Source organism: Oncorhynchus mykiss, chromosome 21, assembly GCF_013265735.2.
Source record: "Oncorhynchus mykiss isolate Arlee chromosome 21, USDA_OmykA_1.1, whole genome shotgun sequence".
In the NCBI taxonomy this organism is placed as follows: domain Eukaryota; kingdom Metazoa; phylum Chordata; class Actinopteri; order Salmoniformes; family Salmonidae; genus Oncorhynchus; species Oncorhynchus mykiss.
The window spans coordinates 19,526,944-19,544,607 of NC_048585.1; positions in this window are offsets into that span (position 1 = coordinate 19,526,944).

Here is a 17,664-nt window from a genome sequence, read left to right on the forward strand (position 1 = left end):
AGCAGGTAGCTAGCGGTTAGAGTGTTGGGCCAGTAACTGAAAGGTCACTAGTTCAAATATCTGGGTCGACAAGGTGAAAAATATGCTGATGTGACCTTGAGCAAAGCACTTAACCCTAATTGCTCCAGGGTCGCCGTTGGCAACGGCAGACCCTGGCCTTGACCCCACTCTCCGAGGTTGTCTCAGGGGGAGTTGGGATATGCAAAAATAAATAATTCCAATTCACACTTGGGCATAAAACTGTGTGAAATAAGACACATTTATTTACCCACCTAATTATTATAAAATAAATCTCAAAATGTATTCTGATGGGAAACTACTTGAAACCTGAAATAGATTTGAAACATTAATTTGCATAATGCATCTGCTCCACTGCTCTAAGAGCATTTATATCCCTGTGAGTTGAACACTTCATGACTGAGATCTGTTCTTGATGACAACAGAACCCACAACAACCATGACTTTTATCACCATCTTCATCTGGACACTTGTCTTCTACATACAAGGTTACAATTTTCAGAATGTATTGTTGAAAATGAATTAAATCTACAGTGTTTACATGTACAGTATATCAATGTTAATATTTCTATTCAGAACTATTCATTACTATATGTAACATTCCATTCCTATAAATGTTTTACAATATTTTTCAGAATCCAGAGGACAGTACGTTGTGACACAGACTCCGGTAGTGAAAGTTGTTCTCCCAGAACAGACAGTCTCTCTGAACTGTAAAACCAGCAGAAATGTGTATTCTAATAACTACCTAGCGTGGTACCAACAGAAACCTGGAGGAGCTCCTAAACTCCTTATTTACCTTGCTACAACACTTCAGTCTGGGACTCCATCTAGATTCAGTGGCAGTGGATATGGGAGTGACTTCACTCTGACCATCAGTGGAGTCCAGGCTGAAGATGCAGGAGATTACTACTGTCAGAGTTACCACTACATCAATAGTAAACATGCGTTCACACAGTGATACAGAGTCGTACTAAAACCTCCCTCAGTCAGACTGCACAGTGACTGTACTGATACAGATCGGACCTACTGCAGGTGCTGAGGGGGAAGAGACATTGACATGGAACACTGACTGAACTAAATTACACTGAGCTAAATATATCAGTGATGATGTCTATAATGTAAACTTATCCCAGGTGCTGAGGGGAAGACAATGACATGGAACACTGATCAGTAGAGGAGGTAAACTGAGATAAATATATCAGTGATGCTGACTATAATGTCAACTCATCCACCCTCATGTTAAATCATTCCTGAACTGACAACACCCATAGGTCCAGACTACATAAATATGCCTTCCCTTTTGCTGTGGCTAACAAACCTTTTATTAACATTTCAGACAATATATTGAATAGACTCCATCTATGTGAAGTAATAATGTCTCACATAATTTCAGAATAAGTATCCCAGTCTCTGTTAGGCCCCTGTATTGGGTAGTGCATTTCAAGTTAAGATTGAACTATATTTACTGAGATCATATAACATGATTATGACCCATAATAACAACCTGAGGTTCTGTCATACAAGAGACAGTGACATGGAACACTGGTTAGTGAAGTCAACTTTGAATATGTTTAGAAAGCATCATTCTAATCACATGTTACCCATCATCATCATCATCATCATCAATGTAGTGCACCTTCAAAAGTTATTTGAAGTTCTGAAATACTCACAATACCAGTCCAATATGCAAAACAAGATGTAGAGACGTAAATAAAAAGAAGGTGGTGTTTCATCAGCATCAGCCCCCTAAATCAAATCCCCATATGAACCTCACAACCAAACATGTGATGTGATCATCTAGCATTATATTAACTATTTTAATGAGCAGGTTACAGCAGGCTGTTACATCTGTGATTGAGAAATGATGCTGGATCTGTGAATGAAACAAGCTGCTGGGCTCAAACAGACATACAGTATTATCTATCATTAATTACATGGAGGCATATCTGTTGTGTCTCCCTCCGTGAAGTACCTCAGTCAGGTAGTGAATTTCAAGCAAAGATTCAACAATATTTTTTGAGATTATCTAACATTATTATAACCCCCTAAAACGTCCTGTGGTTATGTCAAGGCAAAACGCCTCTCCTGCCACACCTGGCTAGATCCTTTCAGCACGTTCCCAGGCCTTTAATTGAGCCGAGCTGAGGCTTGTTAACCATTTAAGACCCTAATTGTCTGAACAATCAGCCTCAACCTTTAAAATGCTGCTGCTCACACAGATCTCTCCAATGAATGGAGGTTGTGGGAAGGTGAAGGAAGCATGGAGAGGTCAGGAACAGAAGTTGGGTTTTGGAGAAACACCATCAGTGCTCTGTAGGCAATGTAGCTGATGGAGAGGCAGGAGCTTGGTGAACAGATAGATGTGATTGTGGACAGCGAGGAAGAAGGAGAAGATGTGGGAAGTGGGAAGATGTGTGTTGAGGAAGAATGGTTTCAGACATGATAAAGAATAATCTGGATCAATAGGAATCCCTTGCCTTTTGGCAGATCCATTTCTGATTTCAGGTTGGGGCAGAAAGGAGTTGGGTGCAGTTGAATCAGTGAAGGTAACCTGTAGTGGACTTGTGATGTTTGTGTTTCTTCTGATTAGAGGGAGCAGGTGCTCTGTGTCACTCAACTTGGGTCATGATCTGTTTCTTGCTTTGCTTTTACCAACAGGATGTAATGTAAAAATCTTCCCAGTGTGAAGTAGTTCTTAATTGTTGTGATTGTGAAGTCATGTAAAACGTTTCAGTGTGAAAATGTTTCTAGTCAGTTGCACGCGTGTCTGTGGATGGCTGAGCTCCTACAGATGTTTCAAATATATGCACTGTCAATCGAAAATGTAGCATCCAAGTCTTTGCCATCGCTGTTAATTCTCTCCTCACATCAACCCTCAGCACTTTGATGAGCAAGTCCGGGTGTTTATATGCTGACCTCACACCTCAACAAGCTTCTGATTGGTCAGAGTCAATACCCTTGGCCACCATTGATTGGCAGATGTGTGAAGCAAATGTGCGTGCCCACAGAACTGTTTGTCGAGGTCAGGGGACACAGGTTACATAAAGAGATGCGCATGCAATTATTGTATTGAACATTTTCACACTGGGAGAGATTTTACAGCATGATGTACAATCAGAAAACAATCAGAACGGTTGGACTTTTTCACACTGGGAAGATTTTTACATGACACAGAGCACCATTGAAAGATTGAGTTCTGGGCTAGTGATAAGTGTGGAGGTGGAGCAATTGAAGTTTAAATACCTGGTGTTTGTGATGCCCACCGTTTGGTGCGACGTTGATCCGGTGGGGGAGTGGTGAAAGAGTCATTGTCAGTCCTTTTGAGTTTTGAGTCTATATTAGTTATCATGTTAGAGCTTTTGTGCAGAATCCACTGTACTGTTTCAGGTACAACGTTCATGGTCATGTTGCAGCAGTGTGTAGGAGGGAGATTCCAAGATGTGTGCAGAAGGGCATGGGACAGAGGATTGTGTAGTTTTGCTGGATAAATTTGTGTCAACAGTAGGGGTGCTGATGTTGTTGGAGATCGTAAGTGTCAGGTGCGAGAGAGGCAGGTTGACGTGACCAGAGTCAGAGTAGTGCAGAGGGTGTCGTATGCTGAGGCAATGAAGGAAGTGGAAGAGGATGGGTGAAGGGTGAGGGATCCCAGTGAGTAGTAGATTTGTGCCAGCACAGGGGGATAGGGCAGCGAGTGAATTATGCTTCAGTAAGGTTGTTGTCTTAGCGTTCATAGCATTGGTTATCAACTGTACCATAGAAATGGAACGTAAATTATAGAGAATAGCTGTTGAGGTGGCAGCTGCAGAGAAGTGACACAGCCTGGGATCAAACCCGGGTCTGAAGTGACACCTCAAGCACTGTGATGCAGTGCCTTAGACAGCTGTGATGTCGTGACTCAGAAAGCTGCGTCGTAGACCGCTGCGCCACTCAGGAGACCCACTTCAGCAGAGTTGCAGGGTGTGTTGAGGGGTAGTGTCCCGTCATGTCAGGCCATTGGCATGGTGCAGGAGCAGATAGGGTCAAAGTAGTGGAAAATGGTAGTGGGTTTTAATATGTAGGTGGTAGCTAAAGGGAAGTACCTGAGTGTACGAGATATTACTGCAGAAGAGTTCATGGGATAGTGTTGTTATGAAATAGTGGTATGTAGGTGTAGGGTTGTTGTGCACTTGAGTGAGGACCCAAAAGCGGTTTAACAAAAACAGAGTCCTTTAATGTAAACACAGGGAAGACATAGATCCTCTTCAGATGTAGATAATGGAAAAATAGACAACCCGCAGAGAGGGCGACAAATGAAACAAAAAGTCCTTCTGATAATTACAAAAGAGCCCCCTTCTTAGCAGCAGAGGAGAATAGCTGGGTTAGCGGCGACAGGCTGCAGGTCTCTCTGGGTAGGCGCGGGTCGTAGAGGAACAGTGGTACCTGATCTCACGTAGCCTCAGATGAACTGGACACAGTACAAACGACAAGACAGTTAGCTGAGTACAGGATGCACTTGCCAGGCGGATTCCGACAGGACGGGACAGGATAAGGGTGAAGCAAACGAGACGATAGTTTGTTTCTGGCATGAGAAACTCAAACGAGAATCTGACAAAGAAAGAAGCAGGAACAGAGAGAGAAATAGAGACCTAATCAGAGGGAAAAAGGGAACAGGTGGGAAAAGGGTGAACGAGGTAGTTAGAGGAGATGAGGAACAGCTGGAGAAGGAGAGAAAGAGAAGGTAACCTAAAACGACCAGCAGAGGGAGACAGAGTGAAGAGAAAGAACAGGAACAAGACATAACATGATAAGACATGACAAGGGTTAGTAGGTGTGTAAGTTTTTTCCTTTTAGGAACAGGAATAGTACGTTTGCAAAGAGAGGACATTTGCATTGGCAGCACATGCTTCAGTGCTCTGGGAGTGTTTATAGCCCTGTGAGTTTAACACTTCATGACTGAGAGCTGTTTTTCATGACAACAGAACCCACAACAACCATGACATTTATCACCATCTTCATCTGGACACTTGTCACACCCTGACCATAGAGAGCCTTTGATTATCTATGGTATAGTAGGTCAGGGCGTGACTGGGGGTTATTCTAGTTTATATTTTCTATATGGGGTTCTAGTTTAGTATTTCTATGTTAGTGATTTGTATGATTCCCAACTAGAGGCAGCTGGTAATCGTTGTCTCTAATTGGGGATCATATTTAAGTAGCATTTTTCCCATCTGTGTTGGTGGGATATTGTTTACGTTTAGTTGCATGTTAGCACTCGATCATCGGCACGTTTATTCTTTATTGTTTTGTTGTGTGGTTCACTTACTTTAAATAGAAAAGATGTGGAACCCAGATCACGCTGCACGTTGGTCCGAGTATGCTTCCAACGATCGTGACAACACTTGCCTTCTGCTTTCAAAGTTAACATTATCAGAATTTATTGTTGAAAAAGAATTGAATCTCCACAAAGGTATGACAAACAGTATATTCATGTTAATATTTATTTTCATAACTATAGATTATTATGTAATATTTTTGGGATAGAAATGTTTTTATTCTATTCAGAATCCAGAGGACAGAACACTGTGACACAGACTCCTTCAGTGGAAAATGTTCTCCCAGGACAGATGGTCTCCTTATTTATCGAGGAAGTACTCTTATTTCTGGGACTCCATCTAGATTCAGTGGCAGTGGATCTGGGAGTGACTTCACTCTGACCATCAGTGGAGTCCAGGCTGAAGATGCAGGAGATTACTACTGTCAGTTACCACTGTGGGAATGTGTTCACACAGTGATATAGAGCCGTACAAAAACTCTCTCAGATTTCACAGTAACTGCACTAGTTGAGTGTGACTGGAGGTGCTGAGGGGGAAGAGACAGTGACATGGAACTCTGACTGAACTGAAATACACTGAGATAAATATATCAGTGATGCTGACAGTAATGTCAACTCATCCACCTTCATGTTAAATCATTCCTTAAGTGATAACACCCATATGTCCAGATTGCATTAGTATTCCTCTTATGTTGCTGTAGTTCATATGTAAACATTGCCTTTACATGTCACATAATACGTTGAATGGACTCTGTGCAACAACAAGTGTCTCACATCATTTCAGAACAAAAGCCCCAGTCTCTGTAAGATCCCTCTGTCAGGAAGTGAATTTCAAGCAAAGATTCAACCATGTTTATTGAGATGGTATAACAAAGTTATAAGCCCAAAAAACAACGTGAGGTTCAGTCAAGAGCAAGACCACTCTCCTGCTAGAACCTTCCAGCACCTTGCCAGACTCTAATTTAGCCCAGTTAAACCTAGTTTACCAATCAGGGCCATGATTGCCTGGACAATCAGCCCCAACCTTTAAAATGCTGCTGCTCACACAAACCTCTTCAACAGGTCTCTTACACAGAGGAGGTGGAAATAGTTGTAGAAGTTGAGCTGAGGAACCTATGGCAGTGGATTTTTTTTTCCTTTTCTTTTTTTTAAACCTTTATTTAACTAGGCAAGTCAGTTAAGAACAAATTCTTATTTTCAATGACGGCCTAGGAACAGTGGGTTAACTGCCTGTCCAGGGGCAGAACAACAGATTTGTACCTTGTCAGCTCAGGGATTTGAACTTGCAACCTTTCGGTTACTAGTCCAAAGCTCTAACCACTAGGCTAGCCTGCTGCCCCAGAGCCTGAGAATGTCCTTGAAAGATCCTGATACACTGATCCTGAAAAGGTGGATTTTGAGGCATTTATTGTGCAGGTGATAAATTGTAAATTGTGCCCAAACGAACAAGAAATCCAAGTAACTGGACATAATTGTATCTGCAGCTGAAAGGTTTTTGGGTCTTCAGGAATTAACAGCCGAAGCATTGCAGGGAATACTGTCTGAAGTCGTACAAAAACCTCCCTCAGTCAGACTGCACAGTGACAGTACTGCTACAGCTGGGACCTACTGCAGGAAGAGACAGTGACATGGAACACTGAGCAGGTCAACTTTGAAAATGGTTAGAACGCATGATACAAATCACACGTTCTCCAACGTCCTCATTATCGTCCTCATCATCATCATCATTAATATCATCATCATGGTTGTATCTTGTTATATTGGTAATGAACTGGAAGTGTGTATGAAAGTTATTAGACGTTTTGAAACACATTACCAGTCCATATGCAGAGTAAGATCTACAGAAGTAAAAGAAAAGTGATGTTAAATCATCATCAGCCCCTCAAACCAAATCCCTACATGCACTTCACAACCAGCTATTGATGTGATCAACTAGCATGTATTAACCCTTTTCATGAGCTGTTAGATCTGTGAATGAGACAGGATGCTGGGCTCAAACATGAGACACATTTACATAGAGACATACACTACACACTATCATCGTGAAGTATAATTATTTTTTATCTGTCATTAATTACTTGGTGCCTTATCTGTTATGTGTCCCTCCCTGAATCCGCCATAGAGGATCAAATCAGTCACCTCCCTCACATCAGTCCAAGTCCAGGGTATATCAGGGAGTGAAACTGGTCAACTGGTAGACTGGGAGCTGTAGGAGTGAAACTGAGATTTACATAGACAGGGCTGGGTGGTTCTGCTTGTCCCAGAATAGACCAGCACTGTCACCAGATGTTCAGCCAGGGGGAAGAGACAGTGACATGGACCACTGACTGAACTAAACAGTGGCGGTCGGTGCCATTTAAGATGAGGGAGGATGATTATGTTTTATTATGAGCATGGCCTTATTTCTGTTACAGCATATTGGATGACTGTCATTGATATTCCATTCACCCAGTTTAACATAGATTGGTTTAGGCTACTAAATATTACTTGCATTTTCCCTATACCCATCATGAGGTTCCCAACCACCTAGCCTATGAATTCAATATAGGTGCACACAGCTCGAGAGAAAGATTTGAGGTGACAGTGACACATTCAATACCGCCTTGCACACTCTTGCCTGCATCTAGCTGACCTAGCGTGCAATCATTAGTCCAACAGTTGCAAACTGTAAGGACTGACGCCGGACAGGAGAAGCAGGTACGGAGAGTCAAACATTTATTAGGGAACAAATCAAATCAAATGTATTTATAAAGCCCTTCTTACATCAGCTGATATCTCAAAGTGCTGTACAGAAACCCATTTTAACACTCCAAACAGCAAGCAATGCAGGTGTAGAAGCACGGTGGCTAGGAAAAACTCCCTAGAAAGGCCAGAACCTAGGAAGAAACCTAAAGAGGAACCAGGCTATGAGGGGTGGCAAGACCTCTTCTGGCTGTGCCGGGTGGAGATTATAAGAGAACATGGCCAAGATGTTCAAATGTTCATAGATGACCACACCCACAGGGACTGATAGAACTGAACTACTAGTGTAATGCAGAAGGGAATCATAGTACTGAATTACTAGTATAATGCAGTAGGGACTCATAGTACTGCATTACTAGTATAATACAATATGTGAGGTATCCTGAGAATAGAGGATGTGTGCCAGCACAGAGGGATAAGGCAACATGTGAGTTATGCTTTAGTAAGGTTGTCTTCTTAGCGTTCATAGCAATGGTTGTCAACTATACCGCAGAAATGGAACGTAAATCACAGAGAAAATATTTTGTGGTGGCAGCTGCAGAGAAGTACTTGGGTATACGAGAGTAAACTTCAGAAGAGTTACTATTATATTTGTTGTCCCTAATTTTGTGATATCCAATTGGTAGTTACAGTCTTGTCCGATCGCTGCAACTCCCCTATGGACTCGGGAGAGTCAAAGGTTGAGAGCCATGCGTCCTCCAAAACACAACCCTGCGAAGCCACACCACTTCTTGACACACTGTTCGATTAACCCTGAAGCTAGCCACACCAATGTGTCATCACGTTCTGTTCGGCTCTTCCCGAGCAGTGTCACACTCATCTGGTTTCTTCTCTCCAGACACAGCAGTGATGTAGCCACAGTCTGGGGCACCTATCCTCTCCCGTTGCTGGCTTGAATGTCCTGAACATTGTCTGAGCTGCCTTTGTGCAGGGCAGCTCATTAACCCCAATACTCCTCAGGTGTGGGGGTTGTGGTTCAGGTCCCTAACTAACACACTCCTTCCCTCATTCACTCAACGAGAAGAGCACTCAAAAGGCGTTAACTAATTCAAAGGAAGTCAATCAAATAAGTAAATAAGAAAGAAACCAAAACACAGCACACGATAGGACTAAATAAATATTAAAGGACTTCTAAATAGATACATTCTATATAAATACATTCTAAATAAATACATTCTATATAAAAACATTCTATATAAATACATTCTAAATAAATACATTCTATATAAATACATACATTCTATATAAATACATTCTATATAAATACATTCTAAATAAATACATTCTATATAAATACATTTTGTATAAATACATTCTAAATAAATACATTCTATATAAATACATTCTAAATCAAGGAAATCCCGGCTGGCCAAACCCTCCCCTAACCCGGACAACAGTGGTCCAATTGTGCGCCGCCTCATGGGTCTCACAGTCACGGCCAGCTGTGACACAGCCTGGGATCAAACCCAGGTCTGAAGTGACACCTCAAGCACTGTGATGCAGTGCCGTAGACAGCTGCGATGCAGTGCCTCAGAAACCTGCGATGCAGTGTCTTAGACCGCTGTGCCACTCAGGATGCCCACTTCAGAAGAGTTACAGGGTGTGTTGAGGGGTGGTGTCCCGTCATGCCAGGCCATTGGCATGGTGCAGGAGCAGGAGCAGATAGGGTCAAAGTAGTGGAAAATGGTAGTGGGTTTTAATATGTAGGTGGTAGCTGAAGGGAAGTACCTGAGTGTACGAGATATTACTGCAGAAGAGTTCATGGGACAGTGTTTTTATAAAATAGTGGTATGTAGGTGTAGGGTTAGTTGGTGTGTAAGTTTTTCCTTTTAGGAACAGGAATAATAAAGGTAATCTAATGAAGATGGCCTCACAATTTAGTACAGTAGGTGGCAGTTTATACACCCTTAAATTGAATGCAATCCTCCAACCCAATCCAGAAAGAAGAAGAGCTCTTCAAATACAGCAGCACATGCTTCAGTGCTCTAATAGTATTTATATTCCTGTGAGTTTAACACTTGATGACTGAGAGCTGTTCTTCATGACAACAGAACCCACAACAACCATGACTTTTATCACCATCTTCATCTGGACACTTGCCTTCTGCTTTCAAAGTTAACATTATCAGAATGTATTGTTGAAAAATATTTGAATCTACATGAAGGTATAACATACAGTATATTCATGTTAATATTTGTTTTCATATCTATTGATTAGTATATGTAATATATGTTTTTATTCTATTCAGAATCCAGAGGACAGATCACTGTGACTCAGACTCCTTCAGACTCCTTCAGTGGAAACTGTTCTCCCAGGACAAATGGTCTCCTTATTTATCGAGGAAGTACTCTTATTTCTGGGACTCCATCTAGATTCAGTGGCAGTGGATCCAGGCTGAAGATGCAGGAGATTACTACTGTCAGTTACCACTGTGGGAATGTGTTCACACAGTGATATTGAGCCGTACAAAAACCTCTCTCAGATTTCACAGTAACTGCACTAGTTGAGTGTGACTGGAGGTGCTGATGATGAAGAGACAGTCACATGGAACTCTGACTGAACTGAAATACACTGAGATAAATATATCAGTGATGCTGACAGTAATGTCAACTCATCCACCTTCATGTTAAATCATTCCTTAAGTGATAACACCCATATGTCCAGATTGCATTAGTATTCCTCTTATGTTGCTGTAGTTCATATGTAAACATTGCCTTTACATGTCACATAATACGTTGAATGGACTCTGTGCAACAAGTGTCTCACATCATTTCAGAACAAAAACCCCAGTCTCTGTAAGATCCCTCTGTCAGGAAGTGAATTTCAAGCAAAGATTCAACCATGTTTATTGAGATGGTATAACAAAGTTATAAGCCCGTAAAACAACGTGAGGTTCGGTCAAGAGCAAGACCACTCTCCTGCTAGAACCTTCCAGCACCTTGCCAGACTCTAATTTAGCCCAGTTAAATCTAGTTTACCAATCAGGGCCATGATTGCCTGGACAATCAGCCCCAACCTTTAAAATGCTGCTGCTCACACAAACCTCTTCAACAGGTCTCTTACACAGAGGAGGTGGAAATAGTTGTAGGAGTTGAGCTGGGGAACCTATGGCAGTGGATGCCCCAGAGCCTGAGAATGTCCTTGAAGGATCCTGATACACTGATCCTGAGAAGGTGGATTTTGAGGCATTTATTGTGCAGGTGATAAATTGTACTGCCCAAACGAACAAGAAATCCAAGTAACTGGACATAATTGTATCTGCAGCTGAAAGGTTTTTGGGTCTTCAGGAATTAACAGCAGAAGCATTGCAGGGAATACTGTCTGAAGTCGTACAAAAACCTCCCTCAGTCAGACTGCACAGTGACAGTACTGCTACAGCTGGGACCTACTGCAGGAAGAGACAGTGACATGGAACACTGAGCAGGTCAACTTTGAAAATGGTTAGAACGCATGATACAAATCACACGTTCTCCAACGTCCTCATTATCGTCCTCATCATCATCATCATTAATATCATCATCATGGTTGTATCTTGTTATATTGGTAATGAACTGGAAGTGTGTATGAAAGTTATTAGACGTTTTGAAACACATTACCAGTCCATATGCAGAGTAAGATCTACAGAAGTAAAAGAAAAGTGATGTTAAATCATCATCAGCCCCTCAAACCAAATCCCTACATGCACTTCACAACCAGCTATTGATGTGATCAACTAGCATGTATTAACCCTTTTCATGAGCTGTTAGATCTGTGAATGAGACAGGATGCTGGGCTCAAACATGAGACACATTTACATAGAGACATACACTACACACTATCATCGTGAAGTATAATTATTTTTTATCTGTCATTAATTACTTGGTGCCTTATCTGTTATGTGTCCCTCCCTGAATCCGCCATAGAGGATCAAATCAGTCACCTCCCTCACATCAGTCCAAGTCCAGGGTATATCAGGGAGTGAAACTGGTCAACTGGTAGACTGGGAGCTGTAGGAGTGAAACTGAGATTTACATAGACAGGGCTGGGTGGTTCTGCTTGTCCCAGAATAGACCAGCACTGTCACCAGATGTTCAGCCAGGGGGAAGAGACAGTGACATGGACCACTGACTGAACTAAACAGTGGCGGTCGGTGCCATTTAAGATGAGGGAGGATGATTATGTTTTATTATGAGCATGGCCTTATTTCTGTTACAGCATATTGGATGACTGTCATTCATATTCCATTCACCCAGTTTAACATAGATTGGTTTAGGCTACTAAATATTACTTGCATTTTCCCTATACCCATCATGAGGTTCCTACTACCTAGCCTATGAATTCAATATAGGTGCACACAGCTCGAGAGAAAGATTTGAGGTGACAGTGACACATGGACAGACAGTGACACATTCAATACCGCCTTGCACACTCTTGCCTGCATCTTGCTGACCTAGCGTGTAATCATTCATCCAACAGTTGCAAACTGTAAGGACTGACGCCGGACAGGAGAAGCAGGTACGGAGAGTCAGACATTTATTAGGTAACAAATCAAATCAAATGTATTTATAAAGCCCTTCTTACATCAGCTGATATCTCAAAGTGCTGTACAGAAACCCAGCCTAAAACCCCAAACAGCAAGCAATGCATGTGTAGAAGCACGGTGGCTAGGACAAACTCCCTAGAAAGGCCAGAACCTAGGAAGAAACCTAAAGAGGAACCAGGCTATGAGGGGTGGCCAGACCTCTTCTAGCTTTGCCGGGTGGAGATTATAACAGAACATGGCCAAGATGTTCAAATGTTCATAGATGACCACACCCACAGGGACTGATAGAACTGAACTACTAGTGTAATGCAGAAGGGAATCATAGTACTGAATTACTAGTATAATGCAGTAGGGACTCATAGCACTGCATTACTAGTATAATACAATAGGTGAGGTATCCTGAGAATAGAGGATGTGTGCCAGCACAGAGGGATAAGGAAACATGTGAGTTATGCTTTAGTAAGGTTGTCTTCTTAGCGTTCATAGCAATGGTTGTCAACTATACCGCAGAAATGGAACGTTAACCACAGAGAAAAGATTTTGTGGTGGCAGCTGCAGAGAAGTACTTGGGTATACGAGAGTAAACTTCAGAAGAGTTACTATTATATTTGTTGTCCCTAATTTTGTGATATCCAATTGGTAGTTACAGTCTTGTCCGATCGCTGCAACTCCCCTATGGACTCGGGACAGTCAAAGGTTGAGAGCCATGCGTCCTCCAAAACACAACCCTGCGAAGCCACACCACTTCTTGACACACTGTTCGCTTAACCCTGAAGCTAGCCACACCAATGTGTCATCACGTTCTGTTCGGCTCTTCCCGAGCAGTGTCACACTCATCTGGTTTCTTCTCTCCAGACACAGCAGTGATGTAGCCACAGTCTGGGGCACCTATCCTCTCCCGTTGCTGGCTTGAATGTCCTGAACATTGTCTGAGCTGCCTTTGTGCAGGGCAGCTCATTAACCCCAATACTCCTCAGGTGTGGGGGTTGTGGTTCAGGTCCCTAACTAACACACTCCTTCCCTCATTCACTCAACGAGAAGAGCACCCAAAAGGCGTTAACCAATTCAAAGGAAGTCAATCAAATAAGTAAATAAGAAAGAAAGCAAAACACAGCACACGATAGGACTAAATAAATATTAAAGGACTTCTAAATAAATACATTCTAAATAAATACATTCTATATAAATACATTCTATATAAATGCATTCTATATAAATACATTCTATATAAATACATTCTATATAAATACATTCTAAATAAATACATTCTATATAAATATATTCTATATACAGTGCCTTGCGAAAGTATTCGGCCCCCTTGAACTTTGCAACCTTTTGCCACATTTCAGGCTTCAAACATAAAGATATAAAACTGTATTTTTTTGTGAAGAATCAACAACAAGTGGGACACAATCATCAAGTGGAACGACATTTATTGGATATTTCAAACTTTTTTAACAAATCAAAAACTGAAAAATTAGGCGTGCAAAATTATTCAGCCCCCTTAAGTTAATACTTTGTAGCGCCACCTTTTGCTGCGATTACAGCTGTAAGTCGCTTGGGGTATGTCTCTATCAGTTTTGCACATCGAGAGACTGACATTTTTTCCCATTCCTCCTTGCAAAACAGCTCGAGCTCAGTGAGGTTGGATGGAGAGCATTTGTGAACAGCAGTTTTCAGTTCTTTCCACAGATTCTCGATTGGATTCAGGTCTGGACTTTGACTTGGCCATTCTAACACCTGGATATGTTTATTTTTGAACCATTCCATTGTAGATTTTGCTTTATGTTTTGGATCATTGTCTTGTTGGAAGACAAATCTCCGTCCCAGTCTCAGGTCTTTTGCAGACTCCATCAGGTTTTCTTCCAGAATGGTCCTGTATTTGGCTCCATCCATCTTCCCATCAATTTTAACCATCTTCCCTGTCCCTGCTGAAGAAAAGCAGGCCCAAACCATGATGCTGCCACCACCATGTTTGACAGTGGGGATGGTGTGTTCAGGGTGTTGCTTTTACGCCAAACATAACGTTTTGCATTGTTGCCAAAAAGTTCAATTTTGGTTTCATCTGACCAGAGCACCTTCTTCCACATGTTTGGTGTGTCTTGTGGCAAACTTTAAACTACACTTTTTATGGATATCTTTAAGAAATGGCTTTCTTCTTGCCACTCTTCCATAAAGGCCAGATTTGTGCAATATACGACTGATTGTTGTCCTATGGACAGAGTCTCCCACCTCAGCTGTAGATCTCTGCAGTTCATCCAGAGTGATCATGGGCCTCTTGGCTGCATCTCTGATCAGTCTTCTCCTTGTATGAGCTGAAAGTTTAGAGGGACGGCCAGGTCTTGGTAGATTTGCAGTGGTCTTATACTCCTTCCATTTCAATATTATCGCTTGCACAGTGCTCCTTGGGATGCTTAAAGCTTGGGAAATCTTTTTGTATCCAAATCCGGCTTTAAACTTCTTCACAACAGTATCTCGGACCTGACTGGTGTGTTCCTTGTTCTTCATGATGCTCTCTGCGCTTTTAACGGACCTCTGAGACTATCACAGTGCAGGTGCATTTATACGGAGACTTGATTACACATAGGTGGATTGTATTTATCATCATTAGTCATTTAGGTCAACATTGGATCATTCAGAGATCCTCACTGAACTTCTGGAGAGAGTTTGCTGCACTGAAAGTAAAGGGGCTGAATAATTTTGCACGCCCAATTTTTCCGTTTTTGATTTGTTAAAAAAAGTTTGAAATATCCAATAAATGTCGTTCCACTTCATGATTGTGTCCCACTTGTTGTTGATTCTTTACAAAAAAGTACAGTTTTATATCTTTATGTTTGAAGCCTGAAATGTGGCAAAAGGTCGCAAAGTTCAAGGGGGCCGAATACTTTCGCAAGGCACTGTAAATACATTCTAAATAAATACATTCTAAATAAATACATTCTATATAAATACATTCTATATAAATACATTCTATATAAATACATTCTAAATAAATACATTCTATATAAATACATTCTATATAAATACATTCTAAATAAATACATTCTATATAAACATTCTATATAAATACATTCTAAATAAATACATTCTATATAAATACATTCTAAATAAATACATTATAAATAAATACATTATAAATAAATACATTCTATATAAACATTCTAAATAAATACATTCTATATAAATACATTCTAAATAAATACATTCTATATAAATACATTCTAAATAAATACATTCTATATAAATACATTCTAAATCAAGTAAATCCCGGCTGGCCAAACCCTCCCCTAACCCGGACGACAGTGGTCCAATTGTGCGCCGCCTCATGGGTCTCACAGTCACGGCCAGCTGTGACACAGCCTGGGATCAAACCCAGGTCTGAAGTGACACCTCAAGCACTGTGATGCAGTGCCGTAGACAGCTGCGATGCAGTGCCTCAGAAACCTGTGATGCAGTGTCTTAGACCGCTGTGCCACTCAGGATGCCCACTTCAGAAGAGTTACAGGGTGTGTTGAGGGGTGGTGTCCCGTCATGCCAGGCCATTGGCATGGTGCAGGAGCAGATAGGGTCAAAGTAGTGGAAAATGGTAGTGGGTTTTAATATGTAGGTGGTAGCTGAAGGGAAGTACCTGAGTGTACGAGATATTACTGCAGAAGAGTTCATGGGACAGTGTTTTTATGAAATAGTGGTATGTAGGTGTAGGGTTAGTTGGTGTGTAAGTTTTTCCTTTTAGGGATAGGAATAATAAAGGCAATCTAATGAAGATGGCCTCACAATTTAGTACAGTAGGTGGCAGTTTATACACCCTTAAATTGAATGCAATCCTCCAACCCAATCCAGAAAGAAGAAGAGCTCTTCAAATACAGCAGCACATGCTTCAGTGCTCTAATAGTATTTATATTCCTGTGAGTTTAACACTTGATGACTGAGAGCTGTTCTTCATGACAACAGAACCCACAACAACCATGACTTTTATCACCATCTTCATCTGGACACTTGCCTTCTGCTTTCAAAGTTAACATTGTCAGAATGTATTGTTGAAAAATATTTGAATCTACATGAAGGTATAACATACAGTATATTCATGTTAATATTTGTTTTCATATCTATTGATTATTATATGTAATATTTATTGGATAGAAATGTTTTTATTCTATTCAGAATCCAGAGGACAGATCACTGTGACTCAGACTCCTTCAGTGGAAACTGTTCTCCCAGGACAGATGGTCTCCTTATTTATCGAGGAAGTACTCTTATTTCTGGGACTCCATCTAGATTCAGTGGCAGTGGATCTGGGAGTGACTTCACTCTGACCATCAGTGGAGTCCAGGCTTTTTACATCCTCCCTCACACCACTGTGGTAGTTCCAGAGAGCAGCAGGTGAAGCATGAGACTGGAGATGTCAGAGCTCTGGAGATCTCCCTTTCAGATCAATCAGTCAGCAGCACTACAGTCCACACAGACTGCAGTTACTGAGCCTGACCACTGGAGGGAGACATAGAGCAGCTACTATCTGGTCTAATAACACATTAATAACAATATGCTCCATTTGTAGATGTCTACAATCAATGCATCAGTCCCCATTCAGCACTTATATCAGAGACCATGTCAGTGATTACATAGCTATCAGGTTTCTACATCATATCAGTTTGACTGTCCAGGAAGACTATTTACACATTTTTTTAATTTATTTAACCTTTATTTAACTAGGCTGTCAGTTAAGAACAAATTCTTATTTACAATGACGGCCTACCCCGGCCAAACGCTGATGACGCTGGGTCAATTGTGAGCCTCCATGTATAGGACACTTTGCTGCAGTGCTCTGGGAGTGTTTATAGCCCTGTGAGTTTAACACTTCATGACTGAGAGCTGTCCTTCCTGACAACAGAACCTACAACAACCATGACTTTTATCACCGTCTTCATATGTATATTTTCCCTGTGTCTCCAAGGTAATATATTTGACATTAAAGGATGCAAACTATTGCAATATTAGGCTATATAACCTTATTACAGTTTAAGAAAATAATCTATATGGACAAATGAATGAACAATTTAATGCTAATTCA